Here is an 11,031-nt window from a genome sequence, read left to right on the forward strand (position 1 = left end):
GGGCTTCTCCAAAGGGGAATCCTGCTCCACAAGCCTTCAGAGCCCTCCAGAGTGGCCGAACACACACGGTCAGTGCCATCTGTTCCTGGCATCTGCTGGGGGTTCCAAAGGCTTTCCTTTAAGTTCCTTGCCAAAAGTTTTTTAAGGAAAGCAGGAAGCCAGGGGGAGTCAAGGGAGTTTCTTGTCATTTTAATTGCATAAGAGATGGTTGCAGAGAGGAGTAAGCAGAGGGAGGTCACCAGCCGGTCCTGCACGGTCTGAGTTGTCATCTCCAACAGCCCCAGAAGTGGCAGGAATAGGGGTGAGCAGGGAGGTGATGAAAGATAAGTGATGCCATGGGGAAAACAACCATAGCTTCGCTTGCACAGAGACAAGGCTGCTTCCTTCTCCGTCTTCTCCCAGGAACAAACCAAAGCCATCAAATGACACTTGTGTGAGCTCCAGGGCCAGGGTCTAAAAGACTGAGGGTTTGGGAACAAAGGAGGTGGTTCTTCCTACAGATGGGAGGTGAACTGTGGACCTCTTCAGCAGAGCTGTGGACACACAAATCTCACAGGGATTCAAGTACAGGCTGGAGAAGTCCTTGGAACAGAGATCCAGGAATTTAGAGCACACAGGGAAATCCATGGAAATCAAAATAGCTGGAAAGCCTTCAGTACAGATCTTCCTGGACTCCTGCAGCCCCCCAGTCTGTCCCCTTTCTTCTGTTAAAATCCTTCCTGGCCCCTCGGGAGATGTTGTGGATGCTGGAGACTTGGCCACAGGCTACACCAACCTCTGCACTGAGCCACTGCAGGTGCTCGCTGCCATCAACATGGCACCAGTGCATGGATGGGGACCTCCAGCACGTCCCTGCCAGTCACATTCATGCACCCAAGAGGTCTTTAATTTGGCTTTACTTTGCTTTTTCCTTTCTCGAGGTGTGTTTTGTTCTGTCTGGAGAGCTGGGAATGTCAAGAGCCAGAGTTGCTATGCCGGTGCTGGCGTGGGGACTTCAGCAGGAGCTGAGGGAGCTGGCACAGGGCCCTGTGAGAGGGAGAAGGAGGGGAGCAAGGCAGCTCTAAGGGGAGCTGGTGGGTGCTCATGGGTGCTCCAGCCCTGGGAGCACAGCCAGCACAGAGCCCTCCAGCCTGTGTTGGGCTGACGCTGGGCTGACAGCAAAAAAGGAATTCTGGAGAGGAAATAAATCAGCCCCTGATTTACCTGGGAGGACAGATACTTCTTCTCAACTGGTTTTTAATATGGACTCAATTTCCAAGCCCGGCTGTTCAGATGTCTCTGAGATAAGTGATCTGTGTAACATCTGAGTCAAACAGGATTTTCCTTCTTCTCAGACAGCAAAGCTGTGCTCCGTAAGTGGATGTTCCAGCTAATGAGGTGTTAAGTGTAGAGAGAATCACAAGTACTTGAGGGCAGGATCCAGCTGGTAGTAAAACCAACAACCAGCACCAAGATTGTCCTCAACTTCCAGGAACAACTTCAGACAATAAAACTGTACTGAGGGCAGGAGCAAGGGAAAACCTGGGAAATAGAACACAAAAATACAGCCATATGTCCTGCTACAGCTGCATCATGTGGCTACACATGTTCCCTTTCCTTGGGCCAATGGAGGATGACAAGGCAGAGACAGAACCAGTGGCTTTTAGCCAGCAACAAGGGGCCAGGTGGGAACAGCCCCCAGAGTCCTGAAATCCCAGAGTTTGCTGAAGAAATGTCCGCAGAAGATGCAGAGAATCCTGTCGGGGAGGTTTAGCACAGGTCTCTGCTCCCAGGGAGAAGGGATGCTGCCTGGGCCTGAGCTACTGTGCCTTGCAGTGTCCACAGTGCTGAGAGGAACAGGGTGACCCTTGAAGCCAAATTTATCATCTGTCCACTTTGTTTGCCTTTGGAGCAGTCCGAAGGCCCAGCTGCTCTCACATTCAATAGCCCTGGTGTCCGCCCCTCCACAGCACAGCCACCTCCATCTGTCCTCGTGCCTCTGTGCAGAACAGGCAGCCCGGGAGCAGCAGGGCCACCTGGCACAAGGACAGAGGGGATGCACAGGCTCCACAGTGACCTGGTCTTCAGGACACTTCCACACCACAGAATCAAAAATCATGGTGATTGATATTCTCTGCAAGGGACTTTCTTAGTGTTCTGCTGTGGACACAGGCTCAGCTGGCACATCAGATGGACATCAGGGTTAGGGTCCAAGCCCTTGAGGAGGCTGGAGGAGACCAGATGGGGCAGAGAAGTGTGAATGTCCTACAAATGCAGTGTCAGGACACATAGATGTCTTAGCAAGGGACCTGAGCAGGCAGGATCAGAAACACATGTAGGAGAAACACAGCAGGTTGCCTAAAACAGCAACCTGTGGCAGATGTCCTGCTTTGGACATTCCAAGTGGTGCCCATCGGGGCAGATGGTAGAACACTGTCAACTCCAACACTCACTCAATGTAAGGAAACCTGGGGTTGCAGGAAATCCCCTGGATGGTTTCCAGGACCTGGGCAGACACAGCCACATCCACCCTGACCTAGTGCTGATGACACTGCAGGGGGTTGGACCAGAGGCCCCACATAGGTTCCTACCACCACCTCCAGGATTTGTGGGTATCTCCTGAACTGACCTTCTCTGGGACACAGGTTGTGCAGCAGCAAAAGGAACAACCTGCAGTCCCTGAAGCAATATGGATATGGAAATGGATATGGATACGGACATGGATATGGATATGGATATATAGATATGGACATGGATATGGATATGGACATGGATATGGATATCGTTTAGTGGGCATGGTATTCTGTCAAAGGTTGGACTTGATGATCTTGGAGGTCTTTTCCAATCTTAATGATTCTGTGATTCTATGATTCTATTGCCGTCCCACTGCAGCAGGTGGATAAAGGCATATCTCTGGAGCAGGACAGATCTCAGAAGTAGGGATAGGAGAGCTGGGAGAAAGGTTCCAGCACCAGGACCCTCACTGCCATCCAGCATGGGACAGCACTCGGTGCCGGCTGAGCAAGGTCACCAGGGGATGGAATAACACAGGGAATAACACAGGACTGGCAGCAAGCCAGCATCTCTCACAGCACTGGGGTTTATCTTTAACAACAACAACGGCAGCAGCCCCACTTTGCTGGAAAATACCTGCCCAGTGCTGGGATCCTGCATCCTCAGACAGAGCCAGGCATCCTGCGGGAGCTGAGCCGTGTTATCTGCCCGAGGGGGATTACGCTGAGAAAACGGCTCGTTGGGGATTGTATATTAACAGGATATGCTCGGCTGGTTGACAGGAAGCAATAAAGTAATTTGAAAGAGACTGGGAGAGAGTGTGTGAGTTCCTGCGTCTGTGTTAAATCATGGCTCTAGATAAGCAAACAGCGGCCCCGGAGCGGGAGGAGCGCTGCCAACAGGGACATGGCCAGTGCCAGAAATCTCCAGGATCTGCCGCAAGTCCATCTCGGAGGCGGCGTGGAAGCCACTGGGATTGCAGTTAGAGCTCTCCCATCCCCTGCTCCGGGCTCCCGTCCTGCAGGATCCTGTCCCTGTCACCCCAGCCCCGCACGGATGCAGGCGTGCAAGGCGAGAATCACTCGGCAGCCCAGAGACCTCTGTGGCTGTCTGCAGGAGCCCATCCCACCCACCTCCAGGAGCTCCGGGAAGAAGCTGCTCCTCCCAGCAGCTCCAGGCCTGCCGGAGGAAGGGGAGGAGAGCCAAGAGGAGAAATACGTGCAACGACAGTGCGCGATCTGCTGAGAGAAGTGTGAGCCAGGGGCTGCTGCGAGGCTGAGGGGAGAAGGGGGCTGTCGGGAAGCATCAGGCACTCTGCGTTTGGCACCTGGCGTGGATCGGAGCGCCCTGCTCGGATCCCGCCCGGGGGAAGCGGATCCTGCCGTGTGTGTCAGCCCGCACGCACCTGGCGCGCCGGCCCCGCTCAGCCTCCCACATCCTGCTGGCATCACACACGGCAAAATGTCAGCAGCGTTTATTGCGCTCAGAGAGGCTCTGCTGGCCTCCAGGAGGGGATGTTTCAGGTCTTCTGATGCAATCCCCGATCCTTTTTGTTAGGGATACACTTTCACACACCGTGTGATTGCCCGGAAGCTCCCTGCCACAGGATACGGGCTCCATGGGATCAACAAAATGTGTCTGCGTTTGGTGGGGACTGAAGACACTCAAAGTGCTCTCTTCAGAATAATAGAAATTAAAAAATCATATCTGCTGCCTTCTGCCAGAGGCAAAAAAATCCATCCCAGAGCCTGAATGAGTGTTGAACCCTTTTTTTCCCATGTGTCAAGGGCTCCTAGCTGGGTGATGGGCAGGAGTGGGATGTGGCTTGGAGCAACCTGGTCTAGTAGAAAATGTCCCTGCCCATGGCAGGGGAAATGGAACAAGATGACCATTAAGGTCCCACTGAACCCAAACCATCCTGTGATTCTATGAAAGCTCCGTGGCAGTGCTTTATGCCAAAAGCTGTATCTCACTCTGAAGCACTTCACACTGCCCTCATCAGAGAGGATCTCCTGGTGCATAGAGCACTGTTCAGTGTGCATTGGGCACCCCTGTGCCTGACCAGCACCTTCTCCAGGGCATGAGTCCTCACACTCCTGCAACTCTGCGGTGAGGAGGCTTCCCTGGAAGCTGAGCCCATGATGCATGTGGACACCTGCATGCATTGGAAAGTAAGTCCATGCCAGCACTTTTCATGAGCATGTTGGTTGCGTTCCTTGGGGCATCACAAGCCCTCCTTGCTGAGGAGAAAGTGGTGGCTGGGACAAGGGTGAAGGCGACTGGAGCAGAAGTGGTCAGTCAGAGACTGTGAGGTAGTGCCATGTCCACATGTTCCTCATTTGCTTTTTCAACATTCCCTCCCTGCTCCCTGCACTAATGCTGGATCCCCAGTGGAGTCATTGATGATGTTCTTGCACCCCTCCTTTCTCCCACGCACCTCACAAAATTTTTGGACTATCCAGGCGGGACAAACACAGCTCGTTCCCTGCCCGTGCAAGAACTGCTCCAGCTGGCTTTTCCAAATGCAGCCAGGCCAGCCACAGCTCAGAGTTATCTGATGGCCACACTCAGCAGCCAAGCCCCTGAGCCCTTCCCACAGACCTTTCCTGCCACAACTGGAAGGGCCTGGGCTGTGCTGGGGAGCCAGCTGGCACCTGGCTGGGTGCGTGGGTAGTCCTCAGAGCCTGAGATGCCACCAGGAGCTCAGGTGGGGTGCTGTGCAGCCCTTCCCATGGCGTCACTCAGCAGACTGGTGTGGGTGGCCCGTGGTGGCCTCTGGAGAGGCGGTGCCCTGCACCCTCCTCTCCCTCGGTCTGTTGCTGTTTCGTGTCTCGCACTGGTCTCACCCTGCAGAGCCTCACACAGACTGTCTGACCTTCATCACCAGCTTGGCACCAGGAGTTACCTGACCTGCTCCTGAATCATCTCTGCACGCAGCCGGGAGCAGCAGCCTCCAGAAAATGGATGTACCTGCTGCCATCCACCCAGATCACAGGGCTTGGGAGCTGCTTTGAAGCTCCCCAGGTGGGAATTGGCTGCCACTGCTTCACTCTTGCACGTTTTCCTCAGCCACATGCTTGGAAGCCTGAGGGACCCTGATGGGACCGCCCAAAGCAGCCACATTCCAACCTCAGCCCCACTCCTGTAGAGACCTGGGACACCCTGATCGTCTTTGCCTCTCCAGCATTTTGTCCTCCTTCTCTGACACCCCCACACAGCTGCAGGAAAAAGATGTTCTCCCAGTGCATGACCCAACCACCTCTCGGCAGAATTGGAAGGGGTCCTGGAGCCAGGCCACTGGAGAGGAAAGACCACTCCCTGTACTGGACCTGCTCCAGGCTGGAAGGAGAGACAAGCTACCTCGGCTGCAGTAATTAAATCCTTCGCCCGAATGAGAGAGAACATCCCATCCTCCCCACTGCCCCCACAGTGCTGCAGTGTGCAAGTCCCTGGCATCACTAGGCAAGCACATCAGTCATCCCCCAGGTGGGTTAGGCTGGACTTAAGTTGCTTGGGCTCTGTCCTTGCTGTGTCCGAGCCTAGGCGGGGCTCCCAGCTCCTCTGGGTCAGCTGTCCAAAAACTCCCACCATGCTGACCTAACCTTTTGGATCTGCTAACCCATGTCTGAGCACCTCAGCCTGGCTGCCCTGAGCCTGGGGGAGGCAGGAGAGAATTCCTGGTGTAGACTGAGCTGGGTTAGACACATCCTTGTGCTCACCAATGCACAAAGGCTGCAGGATGGGCAGGAAAAAGAAGAGGCAAACCCATGGAAGACAGGACAATTGCTATCCTGCAGCACCAAGAACTGGGCATCAATGTGTGTTATTTACTGAGTCAGCACCTGCTGCCGGGAAGGGACAGGTGTTTCCTCCAGACCAGACCAAAATATCCCTGGCTTTCCCCTGTCTTGGGAAGAAACTCTGGTCCTGTTGGCTTGACTCAGCTTGTCTGGGATCAAGCACCATTATGAGCTCACTGGCTGCCCACCTGGCCAGGTCACCTCCATCCTCCTGCAGCCCCACCAGTTCCCAGCAGGTCTGCGCTGGTGACGGAACCTCCGTGGAGGGTGTGCCCCGGGTGCCAGCATGGCTCTCCTGCCCGGAGGCACCAGGCTATCTCCACCTTGCTCCCATCTCATCCCTGGGGACCCAGGGGGGCTCAGGACTCACACAGCCCCCACCAAATCTGCCTCCCCCTCCCCCATAAGCCAGCCCCCCTCCCCGGCAGAGCTGCGCTTCCCGCCTGCCTCTGCACGGGCATAGCTCGGCCTTTCTTCCTTTTCATCCCTTTCTCCCTCCCTGAATGCGCTTTGCTTGCTTTGGCGGCGCGGGGCAGGGAGAGCCCCTCTCCCCCCTCGCTCCCGGGGATCCCCCCGGCAGATGGGGCCGGGATATGAATGTGCACACAGTGAAGCCCCTAAGAGGATTTGCTGGTGCCCCTTTCATTGCGAGCCTTTGTGTGCTGCTCCACTGCGGTGGGACGCCCCCGAGTTCTCCCCCGGCTCCTCTCTCTTCCACTCCAGAAGAAAAGAAAGTGCCTATAAAGGCCTTGTTTGTCCGACTTGTTTGAGAGGACCATATTGCTGTAGGTGCCGCGGGTCCCGGCGTGACAGCGTCGCCCCTTTGAGAGCGGGTGACGTGCGGCTCCCTCCTGGGAGGGTCCGAGCGGGCGGCTTAGCCAGGCGCTGGGAAAAAGGGTTTCAGTTGCATTTCAATGTCCATTGAACCCTGAATCCCTGCCCATGGTTTTTCCAGTGGCTCTGCAGACAGACACAGCCATGGAGGAGGAGGCTGGGAAGATGCTTCGTGTCCAGCAGTGGGTGAAGGACCTGCTACCCCCCTCCCCCCCCCAAAATCCCATGCCGGAGAGCTGAACAGGGTTCAACGCTGCTTTTCCAATGACACCTAGTGGTAAAGCCAGGGAAGGAGGAAAACGTCGGCCGGGTTTTCCTGGCTGAAGCACGGCACCTCCCGCTGCGGCATTTTGCCCTTTGTATGGCAGCAGACAGCCCCCAGTGAAGAGGGAAGCACAAACAAGCTGCACAACAGCCTCGGCAGCCCCGAGATGTCAGCCAGCCCACCCCGAAACGTGCGCTGCTCCCTGCGCCTCGTCCCGGGTTTTCAGGGGCCCTGGAGCAGATGTCTGGGCTGGAAATGGAGGTGCACAGCAGCACTCCGATCTTGTCCTCCTTGGGTCGCCAGCTGCTCAGAGGCAGGTATGTGACACACGTGGGAGGCCTGGGGATATTCCCAGTGCAGGCAGGGTGCTCGCAGCAGCAGCCACAGGCAGTGACCCTGCGGCACAGAATATGGCTCCAGGGATGCTCCCAGGGCATCTCACCCCAGCTAAGGTGGCTCCCAGGACCTATGGTGGTCTTGGCAGGGGGTTGATGGGGTGGCCAAAGCTAAATGACAGCATTGGCTTTTATTTAGGAGGAGCTTCCGTACTTCACCAGACCCTGGAAAATCCACTCTGGAGAGCACACACTGGAGAGGTTGGTCATTAATGTCCCCTCTACACCATTTCAGAGCCATTTCTTACTGCTCACTACACACCAGAGCACCCACACTGCTGGACATGAACTGCTGATGGATGTTGTCCCAAGCCAAAGGGGACCATGGAGCCTGAATCCTCTCTCGCCCAGCCTCTTCTGCAGCAGATCACCTTGGCTTCCCTGGCACAGGGAGCTCAGAGAAGCTGTGGCTGCCCCATTCCTGGGAGTGTCCAAGGCCAGGCTGGACAGGGCTTGGAACAACCTGGTCAAGTGGAAGGTGTCCCTGCCCACGGCAGGGGGTGGAACAAGTTCTCCCCCAACCCAAACCATTTGGTGATTCTGTGACTTGGCACACAGGGCACGCATGAAGGATGCACCTGAGGGTGCAACAGGGAGCGAGAGCTTCAGGACCACACCGACAGCAGGATGAAGAGACCAGAAATACAAATGCAGGAGGTGGCTTTGGTGGTCCTGTGCAGAGGCAGAGCAGCTGTAACCTTCATGGAATCTTACAGCTTGTGCCCAGAGCTTGTGCCACACTGTGAGCAGCCGGACGTGCAGCTGAGCCCAGCCACAGCAAAACCATGATCAAGGAAAAGCCCACCCACATTTTAATGCTGGGAGAGAAAAACTGAGCAAAACCCAGCACACAAACAACTTTAAAAATGAAATACATTGAATCCACAGTCACTGAGACCAAAATGTGTTTATAATAAATTGGTGATGCTTCTGTCTGCCTGGGCTCAGGGTGCTCGAGTGCTCTGGTAAAGGTCCTTGGGGTCACCACTGCAGAATGTTCAGGCACATCCAATGTTCCTGCACTGAATGTTATGGGAGGTAAAATAAAACAAGGGAAAAGGCAGAAAAAAATGGAGAATGCACAGACCGTGAGAGATCACATCCTTTGGGGGCCATAGGATGATGAAGAAGCCTGTCCAAACGAGGAGGACAAGCCTCCTGGATAACCTTCAGGTCACCTCTTCCTTCTCAGTCATGCTCTCTGTTGTCCTCTGAGGTCACAGCCTGGCAAATGCCAGGAGTATCCCTCTCCATGGCCTTTTGGGACAGTCATTGGTGGCTGCATGTTAGAGCTGGGAAGGCAGAGTTGCTACAGCATTTCCCAAATTCTCCTGGCATTAGTTTCTCCTTCAAAAAGCTTTTCTTCCCTCCCTTTCCCTGCTCAGTGGGGTCTGAACAAACACCAGTAGTTTCAGCTCCTTGCTCTCCAGCAGCTTGAGTGACCCATGCAATGGAGGGGGAGGCTGAAGGACTGAGGCAGAACTGCCAGGACTCATCCTGAGCCTGGGGCAGAGTTGGAGCAACTGTGGTGGATCCACATGGATGCCAAAAAGAGAAATCCATCTACTCCTGGCCATCCAGCCCACCCCAGGAAACCATCCAGTGCTAGGGAGGGCCAGCTGATGCTTGTCTTTCTCCAGGGAGGAGGTACCCAGGGTGACCCATGCTCTTCCACCACACGCTGAGGGACCATGCTCCTCTGCAGGCAGCTGGTGACACCAGTGGCAGGACCCCCCTGGAGCTCTGCAGAGCTCAGGTATCACGACAGGAGCAGAGCCCAAGTCTCAGTGGCTGCTGGGGCCTTCCCATTGCTGGTGCCATGTATAGCCTGGAGGTCTCCAGGAGCCAAAACTGTGCACGAGCCCTCATGTTCCCAGAGCCTGACTCTCTGCCCAGCCCTCATGGACACCCCCAGGCTGCAGGACTGGATGTGTGACACAGGGTCACCTCACGCAGCAGAGGACATCAGGCCATGCAGCCCATGGCAGGGGTGCATCCCCGAGAGTCACTTAGAGAAGGGCAGGGTTGTCCAGCTCCCTCCCAGGGATGTGCAGGGCTGTCCAGCTCTCTCCTGGCTCCCCTGGAAATGCCACCGATGACCCGTTGCTGTTCCTGTCACCTCGGTGACTACACATGCCAACACCCCAAACAAAAGCACTCCTGGCACTTGATGGGAACAGAAGGGAGCACTGGGCAGTACCACACAGCCCCTGCAGAGCTGCCACCCAAGCCCTCACCCCAGAGCTCCAGCCCCTGCGCTTTCCAAGGCAGCCAGGACAGCAGGCTCCCAGATATTCCTTGTTCACAAACCAGATGGGAATTCCAGGTATGTGTCCATGCATGCTTCACGCATTTCCCTAGGGACCCTTCTTCCGCACATGGCTATGTCTTCCTGTGCTGTGGGCTTCAAGCTGCCTTACTTGATTTTTTCCCCTCTGTATGTAAATGCAACATTTTAGGGCAGAGTGAGGCTGTTAAGAGCAATCCCGGCCTCTTCCACCCCGGCACTGCCTGCCCAGCCTGTGCATGGCTCAGGCCCTGACTGCTGGAAGCGTGTCGTGCTCTGGACAGTGTCTGTGTGTTTTGTGTTGGTGCCTGTGTCCCGTGTGACAATTCCTGTGAGCCTCCAGCCCACCTTGTGTGAGGCACATGGGTCCGTTTGTGACCCGATGGGGCTGGGGTTCATCTCAGCCTCTCAGCCTGTACAGCAAACCGAGGGCTGAAACCCACACACGGCTCCAGCGGGGCGGAAAGGACGGGGTGTGGAACAGAGCTGGGCTGTTCCTCCTGCGGGGAAACTGAGGCACTCGGGGGAGGGTGTGGGTGTGTCACTGATTTGTCCCCAGTCATTGATTTGTCCCCGGATACTGCCAGGAGCCAGTAGGGGAAGAAAAAAACGTTTGCCTTTCCTTTTTCTTGGAGAAAACCTTTGGAGAGGAGAGCAGGGCTGTGTGAGGCTCTCCCAGACCTGCGTTGTCACAGCTCCAGCTGTTTTGGGGATTTTGCCAAGAGCCCGGTCCTGCATCACAGCAGAGGATCCCCAGCATGGCAAAGCATCCCCATCACGGCAGAGCATTCCCAGAGTGACAGAGGATCCCAATCGCATCACAGCGTTCCCAGAGTGACAGAGGATCCTCAGCGCGGCAGAGAATCCCGCATGGCTCCTGGTCTCAGTGGGTGAGGGACAAACCTGAGTTCATTGCGGTGCATCCCTCAAGGGGTTAAGGACATGCGCGGGGCCAGG

The sequence above is a fragment of the Corvus brachyrhynchos genome, unplaced genomic scaffold, assembly GCF_000691975.1.
Source record: "Corvus brachyrhynchos isolate BGI_N302 unplaced genomic scaffold, ASM69197v1 scaffold525, whole genome shotgun sequence".
NCBI classification, from domain to species: domain Eukaryota; kingdom Metazoa; phylum Chordata; class Aves; order Passeriformes; family Corvidae; genus Corvus; species Corvus brachyrhynchos.